We start from the raw sequence: 18,169 nt of genomic DNA, 5'->3' as shown, positions 1-18,169 counted from the left end.
ATAAGAAAGATGATGAAAAAGGAAGCCCTGGACCTTCTTTGCACCACAGAGATGTTGATTTACTAGAGACCATTTTCCTTTATGAAAGCTCCCAACAACCCAAACGAGGCTCCTCTATTCCATTCAGAAGTAGTTGCTTCTGGTGGTAGAATGGAATAAAACAGCAACAGCTACACACTGTGCATAACATAGTGCCAGAAGGTTTAAAGACACACATAGAATGTGGCATTCTATGAAGAAAAAAGAAAGACAACAAGAAGAATATAATTGCACCAAGAAAGTAAACTTCCGGGGGCTGGAAAGATGGCTCAGAAATTAGGAGCACTTGCTGTCTCATCATGGACTCAGAGGTCGGGGCCCCTTATCCACAAACCAAACCTCACAGGCCCCACGTGCCTGTAACTGCAACCTGGAGGGATTGACGCCCTCTTCCAACTTTCCTGTACTAAAGTTCATGTACCTGCACACACATGTGCAAACACTCAAACAACAACAACAACAACACATACACACACACACACACACACACACACACACACACACACACACACGCACACACGCACACACACACAAAGTAAATTTCCCATCAAAAACTGTCACAGGTGGGGAAAATCTCAGGAGGCATCCGCAGTACACAAAGAATGATAGTCAGCTGAGGGAGGCTGGGAGCAGGAGGGGGGTCCTCCAAAGAGAAGAGCACACCGATTGGTTGTCCAGTGCCAAACGGTCAGTCCTGAAAACACACATACAAATAATTTTATATAGACTAAACAGGTTATATTTAGGTATGTATATATATGAATATATATAGTGAATATATTTATATTGAAGTGATATTATACAAAGAGAACCTACTTCAGGAAGAGGTAACAGTTGTAAATATGTACATTCATATATATGAATATATATGTGTATATATATGCATGCAGTGACAATGAAACAAGAGGCCACAAGTTTGAAGGAGAAGGGTGTATAGGAAGATTTGAGAGAGGAAAGAGAAGGGATAACTATAATTAAATTACAATGTCAAAAATAAGCAAGAGCCAGGTGGTGATGGTGCATGCCTTTAACCCCAGTACTCAGGAGGCAGAAGCAAGCAGATGTCTGTTAGTTCGAGGTGAGCCTGGTCTACAAAGGGAGTTCCAGGAGAGCCAGGGCTGTTAAAAAGAAACCCTGTCTAAAAAAAACCAAATAAATAAAAAAATAAAATAAATGAACAAGAAAAAAACTGTCACAAGGAGCCACAAGTGGATGTACAAGTGTAAATCCCACTCAGGAAGCTGAGGTACGAGGACTGTAAGTTCAAGGCCAGCCTGAATGGTATAAACAGATTTATCTGTTTAGATATAAACAGAATCTACTTCAAAACAAGGGTTAGAGAGATGGCTTAGTGGTTAAGAGAATCAGGAGCTCTACCACAGTACCTGGGTTCACGTCCCAGAACCGACCTAATAGCTCACAATTGTCTGTAACTTTAGTTTCAAGGGATCAGACACTCTCTACAATGCCCAGGGCACACAGTCATCCATGCAATAAAAACACCCACACACATATATTTTTAATTAAAAATCTGTCACAAGATTGAAGTGACATTATAAAAAGAAAACCTACTTCTGGAAGAAGTAACAGATATAAATATGAACCCACTAACATCAGATCACCTAGCTTTATTGAGCAACATTGATAAATCAAAAATGACAGAAAGACAGTAACATAATACTAGTAAACTATTTAAGTATCCCATGTTCAATAATAGATGGAATATCCATACATCAGCAAGGAAAACTGAAGAATTGAAATATACCAAAATCAATCAGACATACACAGGGTCTGACAGAGAAATGCATATCACCCCAGACATACACAGGGCATTCCACAGGAAGGAGCTCAGGTAGCCCTTAGCAGTTCTTAACACAATTAAGAAGACTGAAATCATCCCAAGCCAGGGTTCATGCAAATGTGAAAGGAAATCAGAAATCAACAGCAAAAGGAATAAAGATTCATAATGGGATGGAAATGCACACCTCAGCAAACAGTCAGCCGAAGAGAGAGCAAATGAGAAACCAGAATCATCTATAATATGAACAGTTGCGAGGCAGAGGCAGGTGGATCTCTGTGAGTTCAAACCAGCCAGGACTTCATAGTGAGTTTTAGGACAGCCAAGGCTACTTGGTGAGGTACTGATTCAAACCAAAAGAAGGAGGAGGAGGAGGAGGAGGAGGAGGAGGAGGAGGAGGAGGAGGACGAGGACGAGGACGAGGAGGACGAGGAGGAGAAAGAGAAAAGAGGAGGAGGAGAGAAAGAAGGAAGAAGGAAAGAAAGAAAAATTTTTAAGCAAACAAAACTGAAATTGCAAAATTTAAAATTCACAAGATACATTAAAAGTGGTCCTAAGAGAAAAGCTGATAGCTGTAAATGCCTACATCAAAAATTAAGGAAGTTATCAGATTTTGCTTTTGGTTGTGAGCCTACCCTTTAATGGCTGAGCCATCCCTACAGCCTGTTAACAGATTTTAAAAAGGGCCATTTGATAAGTAATGATGTACATGCTCCTCAGATAGCAAGCATCATGATGGTAAACACAAATGGCGAAAGTGTAAGGGTAGACACATTAAAGTTGTTTGGTGTGACACTGGCAGCTTCCTATTGTCAGATGCACTGCTCTGGAAATGAGGGACTCATCTTGTCAATGGCTATCAGCTGCTTCCTTCCACTACAGATACGCTCCAGTCAGAAGAGCAAGGCCTGAGGTCTACCCTAACCCGCTGAGGCTCTGAGAAAGGTGACGAGTTAAGCTAGTCTGTCCCTGGATTCTCTTGATTGTGACCCGTGGTCTCTCTTCTGTACCAAGCTGAATCCATTACAGCACAACTATTGCCACAATCCTGTCATCCCTACAGCTGAAGGATACCAAGAAAATCCCTTTCCCACACAGTATAAGATCCAAGCACCATTCCTAAGGCCCTTCTCATGTTATATGTAATGGCTTAATTATTTTCTTACATCCCTCAGGCAATAGCTAGGTGTTTCCGTTAAGAAAGCATGGAAGAATAGTTTCTCTCATAATTTTCACGAGTTTAATTATCTTTTAGAATCCTAATTGAGAAATGAAAGAAAGCAATATTAAGATGTAGTAATGAAGCTGAGCATGGCTGCGCTTGCCTGTATCTCTAGCTACTGAGGCAAGAAGAATGTGAGTTCCAGGCCAGCCTGGGCCATTTAGGGAAACCTTGTACCCAGTAACCTTTAAGAAATTACAGGTTGTTACTTCAGTGGCAGTATGCACAAAGCTTGGGCTCATTTCCCTGCCCTTTTTAAAGAAAAAAATCAAAACAAAATCATTGTAATAAAAAAAAAAAAAACTATGCTGAGCTGTCCTGATGTCTCACAGGGTGAAGGTACTTGCTGCCAAACCTGAGGACCTTAGGTTGATCCTGAGGAACCCATTTGGTTAAAGGAGAGAACCGCTTCCTGCAAATTGTCCTCTGATCTCCACATGCTTGTGATGGCACATGTTTGGGCACGCATGGACTCAAATGCTGGCATGGCCGCTTCTCTGCTTCTAGCACACACCTGCTCCGCTGGATGCCACTGCTACCTGGACTGAGCCTCTGTGCTATGCTGTCTGTCGTTAAGAGCTGAAGTCCTCTGACAGAGAGATACGGTAACCATCACCCTTTCATTAAGTTTCTTTTGTCAAGTGTCGCAGTGAAGGCAAGGTAAAAGTGACTCCGAGATCAGCTGGTAGCGAGCCTGAGCTGGTCGTACATGTTGACACAGTTTCAGCTGCGAGAGATGAGTAAACTGTGGTGATGCGTTGTAAAAATGTGCATATAATTAGAAATAGTGTTGACAAGTTTTATTAAGAGGGTAGATCTGATTTCCTTAATTTAAAAGGCTTATTTTAAACTCTCTCTGTATATATATATATATATATACCACTAATGCACAGTATTAGTGAAGCAGGAATCAGGTCCCCTGGAACTGGAGTTACAAGCAGTCGTGAGCCACAAAATGTGGCTGCTGGGAACCTAACTCAGGTCTTCAAGAACAGCAGGTATTCTTACCCATTGAGGCGCCTCTCCAGCCTCCACTCCAGCGTTGTTTTTAACTGGAGTTAACAAGAATGTGAACTTTTACAAAGCCTCATGTTGAACCAGGCTGCTCTCCTTTAAGTCTGGGTCTTCTTCCCACATACAGCCTTCAGAGTCTTCACTGCCTTGGAACACAAGCTGTGTCAACGGCCCCGTCATTTCTCTTCTATTGCTTCTGTGCTTTTATTGTCTTTTCCTTTTAAAAAGTAATAGAAACAAGGCACCTAAAATCTAGGAGGTTGAACAGAGCCCACAGTATTGTATTAGTCACTTCGCATAGATAAGACAGAACACCAGCAGAAGTCATTTATGGGAAGATTTGGTGTCACTGTTCAGAGGACACAGTCCATCCCAGAATGGAAGGCACAACAGACTGCCTCAGTTCCTGCTGGTGGGAGTTCGTATAACTGGACGGAGAAACAGAGACAGCCCCGAATAGGAATCCATAATGTTCCAAGTGGCTTCTTCCTCCCAGGCAGGCCTCATGTCTTAAAGACTACCCAGCTACCCACAGCCATGCCCTCACTGGAGACCCTCAGAGCAGGAGCCTCTGGGTCACAGTTTAGAATCAAATCATGACAAGAATGATTTAAGTGGGCTCTGACCTCTGACCTCTGTGATCCAATTATGAGATGACTGCTCACAGAGACTTCCTACGTTTTTTATAGCTCTCTAGACAGAGTCCATGTACACAACTCATGTGTGTATTTGTTCCTACAAGAATATTTATATTTAATACAGTGCACCATTCTATTTTCACTTCAGATGACATCATAGTGACCATTCCACAGAAGCACATACAGGTCTACTTTGGAGTTTGTTAAGAATAACAATGAAAAGCTTCATGCTTTTAAAAACAAGCTATGCCATGTTTGGTTGGTGTCCCTGGGAGGCCTGCTCTTTTCTGTGGGGAGGCGAGGGGGGTGGATCTGGGAAAGAGGAGAGGGGAGGAAGAAAGAATGGGGGAGGGGAGGGAGCAGAAATTGCAACTGGGAGGTAATATATGAGAGAAGAATAAAACAACAAGCTATGTTTATATGTAATTTGGAGACTAGATTCTAGGATCAATCAATCCCACATGTACTCTTTGGTAGCTGTTTTACCACATACCAAACGCTTAAATGTGTAACCTCAGTTTCCTTGTGTGCTAAAAGAAGATAATATTTATCTCTACCTCGTGACTTGTGACTTATTTTATAAAAAGATAAATTAATCAATAGGAGTAAATGCTTAAGTACTGGATGCTTAGTTAATGCTCAATATTGTATCACTTGCCTGCACTCCTATAAATATATTCGGTTATCTTAATATCTTGAGTTTTACAAATAATGCTTCAGCGCACACTTTCATATGATGTTATCCATATATATGCAAGGACAGCAATAGGGTATTTTCTGAAAGTAGAAATTTCTAGGTCAAAAAGAACACATGTTTTATATATTCATATGCATTGCCAAGCCGTTCTCAGCTGAGATTGCAACAATTTATTCCCTGCTATCTCTAATATGAAAGTGTCTCTCTCCTCTCACCATTGCCAAAGTAACAGTTTAAAAAAATTATGCTACACTATAATTCTGATTCAATTACATTTTTATATTAAACTTATTCCCAGATGTTTAAGAACCATTTTAGAGTTTTTCCTTTCTACCCTCCTTTCTGGTTGTTTTGCTCTGTTTTGAAACCCTTTCCTACATCAGAATTATTTGCACAAACATCACAGAAAGACACCAGCTCCCTGCAGACAGAATCCAATGTCCATGTCCGTACCTTCTCAATGGCTAATACTTCCTCTCGTTTCCTGGGAGCCAGGGTAGAGCTAGGAGCTTGCAAGAGAGCCCGAAATGAAGTTGGAGCTGGAATCTGAGCCTGAGTCTGGACCTAGGCCCTGTGTGAGCATTGGTTTTAGCCATGGATGGATTACACAACCTGAGAACCTCAGTAATGTAATCCCAAGCACGTCTCTTGGTAGACAACATCATCAAGCCTATGGTTGACACCCCTTCAGATCTTGGGCTTTACTTCCTCAGTCTTTACTAAGGCCTTGTGGTTTTCCAGCTCTACTCATGGCCATGGCATTGAGGGCCTGCATCTTTTCAAGGTGTCCTGTGCTCCTCTAAAATGTGTGTTCCTCACAAATGCAGAATGTATCCCCTGGACGAATACATAACTTTGCAATAGGGGTGTCTTCATGTAATCTCTGTTCTGTGTTCAGGTTCTGAGGGATATGAGTCTTGAACTTGCTAACATTTGCACATTGGCCTACAGCTCCCATAGCACCTGAAATCAGCAAAGCCACTTTCTCTCTTACCTACTTTTTAAAAGCAACCCACGTTTTATACCACCAGTATTTAATTCCTTCATTTATCTCTCAATTTTTTTAAAGTGTAAGTTGCCAGTGCAGGACTTAGCACTGAATTATCTGTCTCTGACATGAGACTGTTTTGGCAATACTGGGAGACTCTTCTCTGAAGTCACCAGTGACCTGCTGCTCCCTTGGGTGAGCTGTCTTTGGAGTCAGGCCACCTGCATTTGTGCAGCATGGCCATCTTTCTCCTTCTTGCCTGCTCTCCTGTGGATCTAGATCAAAGCCCCAGTCCTCCTTAGAACCCTCTAATGTTGCAGTTCTTTAAGGGTGGACACGTGAGCTTTGTACCAGTCAAGCTTAGCTGTAATTTATCATCCAAACCAGGAGTGTTTTCAGAGTAAAAGAGGCTCTTGCAAAAATTATTTCACGCAGCAATTGTAAACAAGCTCAACCTAAGCCAACCACAATAAGCTCGCTGAAGTCAAGTCCTCTCACCATATTTTAGATTGTGCTCTTCTTTCTCAAAGTGTCCAGAGCTCTGCCTTCCCTGCTTCCTACCTGGTTTGTCCAGATGTGGTTTACTAAGATGAGCTCAGCAGCAGAACACACTCATCCCAGGACTCTGCTTCCTTCCTGTACTTGAAACCAAAAAACTATCGTCACTTGGACACTTCTGTGTGGGATGTATGGCAAATGTGTTGCTAATTAATCAATAAAACACTGATTGGCCGTTGGCTAGGCAGGAAGTATGGGCGGGGCAAGGAGGAGAATAAAGCTGGGAAGTGGAAGGCTGAGTCAGAGAGACACTGCCAGCCGCCACCATGACAAGCTGCATGTGAAGATCCTGGTAAGCCATGAGCCATGTGGCAAGGGATAGGTTTATGGAAATGAATTAATTTAAACTGTAAGAACAGTTAGCAAGAAGCCTGCCACGGCCATACAGTTTGTAACCAATATAAGTCTCTGTGTTTACTTGGTCGGGTCTGAGTGGCTGTGGGACTGGCAGGTGAGAGAGATTTGCCCTGACTGTGGGCCAGGCAGGAAAACTCTAGCTACACTTCTGGATTTTTATGATGATGTTAAAAGTTTCAGATAGGATAATTGAGCTGAAATGGCAGCTAATGGGCAGCCTGAGAAGAAGCATTTGAATAAGAAGCTTGATCTGACATCTGAAGACAGATCATTGAGGCCATACGAAAGCTCAAACTGACCACAGACTTCCAACAGAATGCGATGATAACTTTAATATTAACTCCTCTGAGGACTCTTTCTTGCTCTTGTGCTGTGGAACAGTCCTTTTCTACTCTATGAATATGTATTACTTTCATTGGTTAAAAAAAAGCCTACAGGCTGGTAGCTGCGCAGGAAGTTAGTTGGAAAGCAAAACTGAGAATGATGGGAAGAAGGAGGGCAGAGTCAGGGAGACGCCAGTCAGGTGTCAAGGAAAAAAATGTAGAAAATGAGGTAACAAGCCACGAACTGCGTGGCAAAGCATAGATAAGAAATATGGGTTAACTTAAATGTAAGAGCTAGCTAGTAGCAAGTCTGAGCCATTGGCCAAGCATTTATAACTAATACAAGCCTCTGAGCGATTATTTGGAAGTGCCTGCAGGAAAGAATGGGATAGAGAAAAACCTCCATTTACACGCTTGTGATTTCCTATCTAGGCAAAGCACTACCACTGTTTTATTTACTTATCTTTTTAACCCAAACCTGGACCTCTAACCAAACAATGAGACACTTGTAGAAACAAATGATAGCAGGCAGACCTCTGACAGGTAATGGTGTGGACAGGGAATTCTTCTCACAGGGAGCCAGTTGTCTGCCCCTCAGACCTGAGGCACATAGCTGTTGGTGATTTTCATCAATGCTGCATTTGAGATGCATCTATCATCCTCTGCTTCATCTTTCCACATCCAAATGTAAGCCTGGCTTATAGGGATAATTCTGAGTTATTTATGTGCCTGATAGAACAGATTCTGTTTTGTGTAAGGATAAAGGCTGAAATGCATGACGTAAAGGCCGTGCTTGCAAAACAGGACTTCGGGAGCTTGAAAATGATTCAGCCCTTTCAGCCCATAAAAATATGTTTTATGTGAGGAAATGTTGGGCCTCTTTCTGCAAACCATTTTCTCACCTTAATAAAACCCTCTACAGGGCCACCCAAAGGCAGTGTAGGTGACCCAGTAGAAGTAATTTCAAATGTAAGGTTGATTGTTGCAAGATACAATTACAATCCCCTATAGTTTGTTGTAAATTAAAATTCATATTTGTTCACGTGTAATGAGAGTGCTCCATGCAACAAACACACAGGTTTGTTAGCAGAGTAAGGAAGGTTCTAGAAACTGAAGAGGGGAGAGTTTGAAGAGTCTTACAGAACACACATTCAGTTTTGAAAAACAGAATAAATGTTGAAAAGAGTCAAGACAGAAATGAAATGTTGGATATGGAATGTAAATAGGAAAGTGAGATGATTGGAAGTAAATCAGAAGCAGATGAAGAGAAAAATTCACATAAATAATGTAAGCTTAAAAGAGGGATCGGCACCCCCCTTTATGCGGGGAGTACTGCATATTTTCAAAAACACTGACACCTTTAATTTGTCATGTGGGTCTGTGTATGGTCAGAACTCCTGAATTCTGTTTTCCAAGCTAGCTCACCATGCCAGAGCTCTTAAATATCCAACCTAATGATTTCGCAGCAAAGCGAGCCCTCTGCTGACTCCCTGGCTCAAATCCCTCGTTGCTACGTGCTGCTGGCAGGAGATGACAGGGGACACACTCATGCGGCCCTGCTTCTTTTCTCCCTCTCACTTCTAGACTTTTCCACACACTATTCCCCTCCGCGATCAACCAGCGTTTGGTTCACAGTTCTGCAATGATTCTTTTTGTCTGACCTAAACTTGAAACCTTTATACTTTCATTAAATGTTCATTTTTAAAAGTTCCAATTACATGTGATTCTCAAACAAAGCTGGTAATGTGTGTTTAAATTGTTACATGTATTTCATCACATTTTATTGATGGGGAATCTGAAAAGACACAGAGAAAGTTATACAAGTACTCATGGGGGACAAAGGGACACAGATACCAAGAATTGGTTTTGGTGTTTCCAGCTTTCCCATTAAAACACTCTCTTGTTGTCTCTTAGACCACTGAAAGAGATCCAGGATGCCCTCATTATCACAGAGACACAGGGTTCCATTGAAGACACCAGTGATTTCCCCCGATGACTCTACGGAGGAAGACAGATTTCTTGCAGAACAATTCTATTGAACATCTAGACCACTCAGGAATAGTATATACATGATTGAATTCCAAGATAATTGCATTAAAACAGAGACTATAGTTGATAGCATGATGAGGATGTGTGATAGTGTTACATGTCAACTTCACAAAGTCTAGAATCACCTGAAAGTGGACTTCTGGGTATACCTATGAGGAATTGTCTTGATTACGTTAATGTATGGGGAAGAGCCACATTACTTGTGGGTGGGACCATTTCCTGGGCAGGGAATCCTATGCTGTATAAGATGGAGAGATCAAGCTGAGCACTAGCATGCATAGGTTTAACCGTTTCTGTTCTGATCATGCATCTGTCAAGATGACTCTGATCATGCTGTCTTGACTTCCCTGCCACAACGGACTGTACCTTGAACCAAGACCTAAAATAAACCTTGTCTCAGTTGCCTTCATCAATCTTTTATCACAGTGACAAGAAAAGAAACTGAGGCAGGATGTCTCATAGATGAAGAGATAAATGTAAACATAAATATCTATATAGAACCAGGCTAGGCAAAAAATGAGTTTAGGCTCTCTACATTTGAAATACAGGATTGGCCTTTTGTGACTCTTGCAATGTACCTGATGAATGACATTGTATTTTTATATATGGAGACTCTGGCATGCTAAAAAGCTTATGCTAATGATGTTATCAATGGTAGAGACATTGGCTTTTATACTGTATCAATCTGACTTCTAGAGGAGGTGGGGACCGGGTCACTAAGGTTGGCAGCAAAGGTACCCCACCCTGGATTGCAAGGCTCAGTGGACCATATGCTACCATCATAGGTCATACCTGGGATGACTAAGTGTCACCTGGACAAGCCAGCAGACAGAGCACACCCAGAGCACATTCCTTGTCTATTCCGGACCCTGCCTTGTCTTCCTAGCTTTGCTGATTTCAGTCATGGCAGCCTCTCTGAGTTACATGAATCATCCTGGCCAAGCACTGAAACAGGGGGTGGTCATGGGGATGCCCAACACAATACTCTCCATGGCATATTTCAGGTTATTATCTGGAAATCTGAAAGAGTATTCCTGTTACCTAACATGTGTAGGGGTGTGTGTGTGTGTGTGTGTGTGTGTGTGTGTGTGTGTGTGTGTGTGTAAGATCTACAGTAATTGGAGTTGGCATTGGCACTTTACAGTTTTCAACTTGCTCTCCTTTATGTCTTTTAGTACTTTATGAAGACAGATTATCCTTAGTTTTAGATAATAGGTATTTATTAGTGAGTAAAAATTGCCTCAAAATTTATTCAATTAAATCTTATTACAGTTTCTGAATGTCAAGGATCTCAGAGTTCTTAGCTGTGTGGCTCTGGCTCCTAGTCTCTCATGAGATGCACTCGTCTACACCCATTGCACCACGTGAATCTTTGGAATTTCAGGCTCTGCCAATGAGATTATTGCTTCCATATCTACTGGGTCCCCTAGATCCCCTGCCAGCTGTTGTCTGGAAACTGTCAAATCCTCTCCAGGGTGGTACCTGAATGGCCTTACCTGAATGCAGCTGTCTTTCCTCAGACTTACTAGTGAGAGTTCAAGAGATGAATTAGCCAAGCTAGCCTGGCATCTCTATGACGCTCATCTATTCCTTCTATACCCACTTTGGTATGAGTCTCCTGGAAACTGTCACCTATCTCAGTAACAAATCATAATTCTTTCTTTAGTTCCTTGGAAGTATTTTATTCTTGATTTCCTACAAAGAAAGTGTGCCTTGTCCCCATACTTCTGTGCCATTTGTTTACGTTCCAACTTCCTCTTCAGTGCCAGTCAGACTTAGGCAGCAGCAGGAAGGACACATCCATCAGTCTGTCAATGGAAAGGGTGACAAACAGTAACAGCCCTGAGTGAGCTGGCACACACACAAATGCCCACCAGAGTGACTGTAGAATGCTATTGGTTCTCTAGTCAGAATACTGATGTTAAATTTATTAAAATATAAAATTCCCAATATCTGGAAGTCAATGAAATTACACATTTATTTGAGATTTACTACGTGCATGGATGTCTGGTGCACACACTGGTTAATTCCCAGGCAAAACCAGCCATAACCAGTCAGGCTTGTTTCACTTTGCCCTTCTTTTACAAGCCACATTCTTGTTAACCATCTTAGTTAGGGTTTCTATTGCTGTGAAGAGACACCTGACTACAGCAACTCTTATAAGAGAAAAATATTTAATTAGGATGGTTTACATTTTCATTATCATCGTGGAAGAACATCCTGGTGTGCAGGCAGACATGGTGCTGGCTACATCTTAACTTGCAGGCAACGGGAAATGGTCTGAGACACTGGGTGGTATCTTAAGCATGCGTGAGACTGCAGAGCCCACCGCCACAGTGACACACTTCCTCCAAAAAGACGACACCTACTCTGACAAGGCCACATCTCCCAATAGTGCCTCAACCTTTGGGGGCCATTTTCTTTCAAACCGCCACATTCCACTTCCTGGCCCAAAGGTTTGTAGCTATATCTCAATGTAAAAATGCATTCAGTCCAACTTTGAAAGACCCATAGTCTGTAATAGTCTCAAACTTATTTAAAAGTCTAAAGTTCAAAGTCTCTTCTGAGATTCATGCAATCTCTTAATTGTAATCCCCTACAAAATCAAAATCAACAAGCTGATCACATGCTTCCTGCATATAATTGCCATTAGAGTTATCACTAATAACCACACGGCAGAGTCTACACCAGGCTATTTTGAGACTTCCTCTGCCACCAGAATTAATCCAAAACTCGTCACTTTAGCCTCAAGCAGACTCTTCAGAAAAGGGCAAAAAGCTGTTACATTCTTCAAAAAATTATCACAAGAACGATTTCTATATAACAAACTAACACTCTTCTCCTCTGAATCCTCCTGAGCCAGCCTCACATAGTTCGAATCATTCTCAGCACCGTTGTCTTCCGTGTTCCTACGAGTGTGGCCCACTAAGCAGAGCTTAAACACTCAACTGCTCTTCTAATCCACAGTCCCAAGGGCCACATTCCTTCAAACAAAAGCATGGGCAGGTCTATCACAGCGATACCCCACTCCTGGTACCACTTCTATCTTAGTTAGGGTTTCTATTTCTGCGAAGGGAACCATGACCACAGCAACTCTTATAAAAGAAAAACATTTAATTGGGCTGGCTTACATTTTGAGAAGTTTATTCCATTATCATCATGGTGGGACATGGCAGCATGCAGGCAGACATGGTGCTGGCTACATCTTGACCTGCAGGCAAAAGGAAATGGTGTGAGACAATGGGAGGTATCTCGAGCATATGAGACCTCAAAGCCTACCTCCACAGTGACACACTTCTTCCAACAGACCATATCTATACCAACAAGGCTATACCACCCAATAGTACCACTCTCTCTGGGGACCATTTTTTTAAAAAAAATCATCACATTAGCAGAATGTTTCAAAAACAACAGAGAAATCAATTCAAAACATGGGTGGTACCCCCACCTACAATTTTCAGCTTTAAGACAATAATGAAAGCAACACATGCATTTGATAGGAACCCACTGGGAAGTTTGAATTTGGACCCATTTTTATGCTTGCAGTGTGTATTTCTACACTCGTACCACGCTGAGCTTCAGCAGCTAACACAGCAGTCACAGCAGTGGAGAACCGTCACCCACATAGCACTATATGGCAAAGCTGTGTCGGGGGCAGGGACATTAAATGCACTTTTGGTGATATTTTGAATTCACTATGGATCCACCAGAATGTAACTCATCATTTGGGAAGCCTCTTTACTAAGCCTGTTGACCAAAAAAAAAAAAAAAAAAAAAAAAAAGAGTTAAGTCAGCCATCAAAGTTGCTTACATCAGCATGATATATAGACTTTCTCAGACAGCCTGGCAAGTCTGCTTTAGGGGAGGGGGAAATAAAAAGTTATCCTCACAAAGCAAGGACCTGCACATGCAGTCTGCATTTGAAGATGCGGCAGTGTGAGTAAGTGTGAGTGGATGGGGCAGTGTCAGTAAGTGTGAGTAGATGCAGCAGTGTGAGTGTGAGTGGATGCAGCAGTGCTAGTGTGAGTGGATGCAGCAGTGTGAGTGTGAGTGGATGTGATAGTGTGTGAGTGGATGTGATAGTGTGAGTGTGAGTGGATGCAGCAGTGTGAGTGTGAGTGGATGTGATAGTGTGTGAGTGGATGTGATAGTGTGAGTGTGAGTGGATGCAGCAGTGTGAGTGTGAGTGGATGCAGCAGTGTGAGTGTGAGTGGATGCAGCAGTGTGAGTGTGAGTGGATGTGATAGTGTGAGTGTGAGTGGATGCAGCAGTGTCAGTAAGTGTGAGTGGACTCTCAGAGAGCAGAATGGTTCCTGAGACTGCTGGAGTCCGACTGGGTATCAGACAACACGAATGTCATGTGTGAAGGTATGGACCCAACAGAGTCACGACATTTTGGAGAGTCTATTCTAGAAGCAGTTGTTTGCTATTCCCTTGCAAACATTTTAGACATGAGTGGTTCACGCTGTCTGTTTTCTGCAGTAACTGGTTTAAAGCTAAGTGGATTAAAAAGTCATTTATTAATTTTACAATTCTTTACAGAATTTTTATTACATGTATCTAGTGCGTGTGTGTGTGTGTGTGTGTGTGTGTGTGTGTGTGTGTGGTTGCATGTGCCATGATGTACATATGGGGGTCAGAGGACAAGTTATGGGAGTCAGTTCTGGCCCTTCACTATGCAAATCCCAGGGATTGAATTCAGGTCATCAGGCTTGGCAACAAGCTTTTACCCACTGAGCTATGTCTCTGGCTCCATCTTACAAAACTTGAGGTCAGAAGGCTGAAGCAGATGTCATGAAAATGAAATCAAGGTGTCAACAGCACTGTGCTTTCTGCCGGTGGCTCTAGGGGAGGATTGACACCATACATTCCCAGCTAGTAGAGGCCACTGACGTTCCTGGGCTTCTTGCATCCTTTCTGTCCTCCCAGCCGGCAGTGATGCATTCATCTGTGCCCTCCCCGCAGTCCTCAGCGCTTCTCACCTCCCTCTGCCTCCACCCTGCATTTTTAAGGAGTTTGGATTATACTGGTCATGTGCATATAATTCAGGACCTATTTTAAGGTTGGCTGATTTGCACGCTTCCTTCCAACTGAAACTTTAATTAGCTTTTTCTGTGTAAGCTAATATATTCACAGGTTCAGGGACTAAAATATGGGCATATTTGGAGAAACATTATTCTGCCTAATTACTTTTGATCGGAAGATAGTTTGATAATTTTAATTATAAAATGGTTATTAGTTTTTCAAATTTCCCTTGTTGTGGTAAATATTTTAAACTCACTTATCTCACAAAGTGTAATCTTAGTGCTTACCACCACTTTGATGAACACCAGAGTATTAAAATGGAGCCATTTTCCTACTGTGGATGGCTTGGGTCGGGAAACATGATCTCTCTGAATCAAAATTGTCTGCTCCAATGTTTGGCAATTATACATTCCCTTCCCATGTCAGAGTTTTGCTCTACGGGTAATGAGATGCACTATCTATTCCAATATATAGGTATATGACCTTTGCTGTAGAACTGTCATACAATGTATTTGTTTGTGGTAATTTTGACTATTATGAAAAATGATCCACCTTAACTGCCTGCTGCTTATGTCAAAGCCTCAAGACATTACCTGTTAAAGGCTCAGAGGAAAACGCTTCCTGCATTTTCGAATACTATATTATAGTATAACACAGCATTTCCTGCATTAAAAGAAAAAACACTTGCTGAAGGTCTAAAACTCTTGAAATCCCTAGAGTACCTTGTCTTCAGAGGATCTGGTTTTCAAATAGATGATCTGGACTACAGATGTCAGTGTGTGACAGGCATGATTGGCTCCTTCTCTGACTTTGGGCAGGTGGAGGCTTGTTTTCTCACTCTGCCTATAATTGTATCCAAGAAGGAAACTGTTGCTTGTTTAAGTAAAAGGATGCACACAGGTGGGCCAGGGCTCCTGGTCCTCCATTTAAGGGCATGCTTTCATTTTCAATGCAATTAGCTGTTTAATTGAGCATCCAAATTTAGCAGTGCGTTTGCATGTGCAATTAATTATGATTTAAAAGCACTCTGTGCTAATGGTTTCTTTCCCATTATCTACAAATGTAATTACTGAAGGATGGATTGAATTTAGAAATCATGCGGGAATTTTTTTTCATCCCTGGAGCACAATGCTGGAGGTGTCAACAGTACAATTAGAAGTCTAAGGCTGAAAGGCAGTAGGTGTGGGGATGAAGGACTGTGAAGTGGGTCAGGATTGCTCATTTGAGTAAATGGTAAGATTTTTCTTGCTTACTAGAATTAATTCAAATTGCAGTTACCATATTATTTCACTCAGGCAGAACAGAGATAAACCCTGCATGTGCAAAACACATTTTTAAAGGAGAAAATTCATATTAAAATTTTTTGAAAATGAGGCAATTGATCTTAGCAATTTCTCATAAATCACAAAATTAATGTGTAGTTCGGCTTCGAAGCACTCACAATGTTTTCTTAATTAAAGAAAGTAAAACTATGGCCTTAAAATTTGAAAGGACATTCAAATCAAGAGCTAGTTTCAATGAACCAAGAATAGATCAAAGGCTTAGATATTGACAAGACTGAAAAAAAATCTGACCGAAGGTGGAGAAACTTTCCTTTCATTTTCTGAGGAAAAAGCATAAAGCATTTTGCTAGCCTGAAATTTCTGTGAATTCAGTGGACACAGGTTTGCATTGGAAGGAGGAAATATAAGAGCTATCCCAGGCCCTGCACCCTCTTATCCATAAGCACCAGGAACCAAAGACTGAGCTTCAGAGGGTTGCTTGCTTGAGCTGAAAGCCTGTTAAGAAGACTCGCTGGAGGAAGTGGTCAGTAAAATGCTGAGGACCACTTCAGCAAAGACGTGAAGCAAAGCCGTAAGTTGTAAAGACATGGGAAAGAAATACCTTCTTTTTGTGTCGTGAGTTTATTAGGGTTGTAATTGCTTAGTTGTTACGTGGGTTCAGTGAGTAATGTCCTTATCACACCAGCATGAAGATCAGAGTTCAAATCCCACTACCCATATAAAATTCCATGTGCTCGTAGAGCCAGCACTAGGGTGGTGGATCTCCAGGGCTCTCTGGTCAGTCAGCCTAGCTAATCTGTGAGCCCTAGGTCCCAGTGACAGACCCTGACACCTGAGGTATGACACCTGAAACTGATCTCTAGCCTTCACATGTTCAGATGCATACACACACAAAACCAGACACAGTGACACACAGGCACACACACACATACACACACACACACACTTACCTGCAAAGACAGGAACACACACACACACACACACACACACACACACACACACACACACATATATGTGTGTGTGTGTGTATATATATATATATATATATACATACCTCTCTATATATGCACAAATTGTTTTAAATCAACTTAATTAAAGATTTTATAATATATATTACATTATCATTATTAAATTATGCATTAAAAATTAAACCAAATAGCTGAGTGAGGTGGTTATGTGCCTGTAATCCCAGCAGCTGGAGACTGAGGCTGGAGGATTATGAGTTTAAGGCCAGCCTGGGCTATATGGTGATATCATGGCTCCAGAAAAACCAAAACCAAGCAAAAATTAACTAAAACCAATTTGTTTAATATATACTATCTTAATTGTTTAAAATAGACAACATGGTTTTCTAATAAATGAACTGGTCAATCTGAAGCATCTCTCTCTCATTCAGACTTCTGATGCCTCTCCTTAAAGGGCACGATGATTAACACTTTTCTTGAATTTATCTAGATTATATATATACATATATATGTATATATATATATATATATATATATATATATACTCAGAATTGTATATGAGTTTTGTATTCTAAGACATCCAATCTCTGTCTCTCCTTGCTGCTGATTTTCCCTTAAAAGTAAATATGGTTTAATTTGAGATGAGTCTTCTTTTCTTAGACCCCAAATAATTTCCTCAAATTGGTTTTTAAGTACAATGAGCAGCACAATGTCAGATTTCAGTTTTAAATTTGCTGAAATTAAACTATTTAAAAATGAAAGAAGTTTAAGCTTTTTAAACTGAAACTACCCACTTAAACACTGCAGCAGTTTAAACTGTCTTGCCTCTGAGGACACTAGAACGTGCCTCATGCCGCACTCACAGACAGGTGCTGCACATTTGACTGTTCTCTTATTGTTGGATATCAAAATCTTTCTATGCTTTTCTTTCATATATAATAATGTAAAGACCATCTACATAATTACTGAATGTACTAGAGTAAGTATATGAAGAAAGGAATTTTAGCAATGAAACTGCCTGTGCAAGTGACTCATGCATATGCAAGTTTTGAATTTTAGAAGTGTTAGCAATGACCGAGTTAACAGTGTTCACCACCAGCAAGAGGGCCTGAAAAGCCTAATTCCCCAAATATCTTCAGGGATGTATTAAGATTTGTTTGTGTATGTATGTGTGCTCTTCTGTATATGTATGTGTGTGTGTTTGTGTGTGTGT

The sequence above is a fragment of the Peromyscus eremicus genome, chromosome 5 (genome assembly GCF_949786415.1).
Source record: "Peromyscus eremicus chromosome 5, PerEre_H2_v1, whole genome shotgun sequence".
Lineage (NCBI taxonomy): Eukaryota > Metazoa > Chordata > Mammalia > Rodentia > Cricetidae > Peromyscus > Peromyscus eremicus.
Note: the sequence above shows the minus strand (reverse complement) of the source record.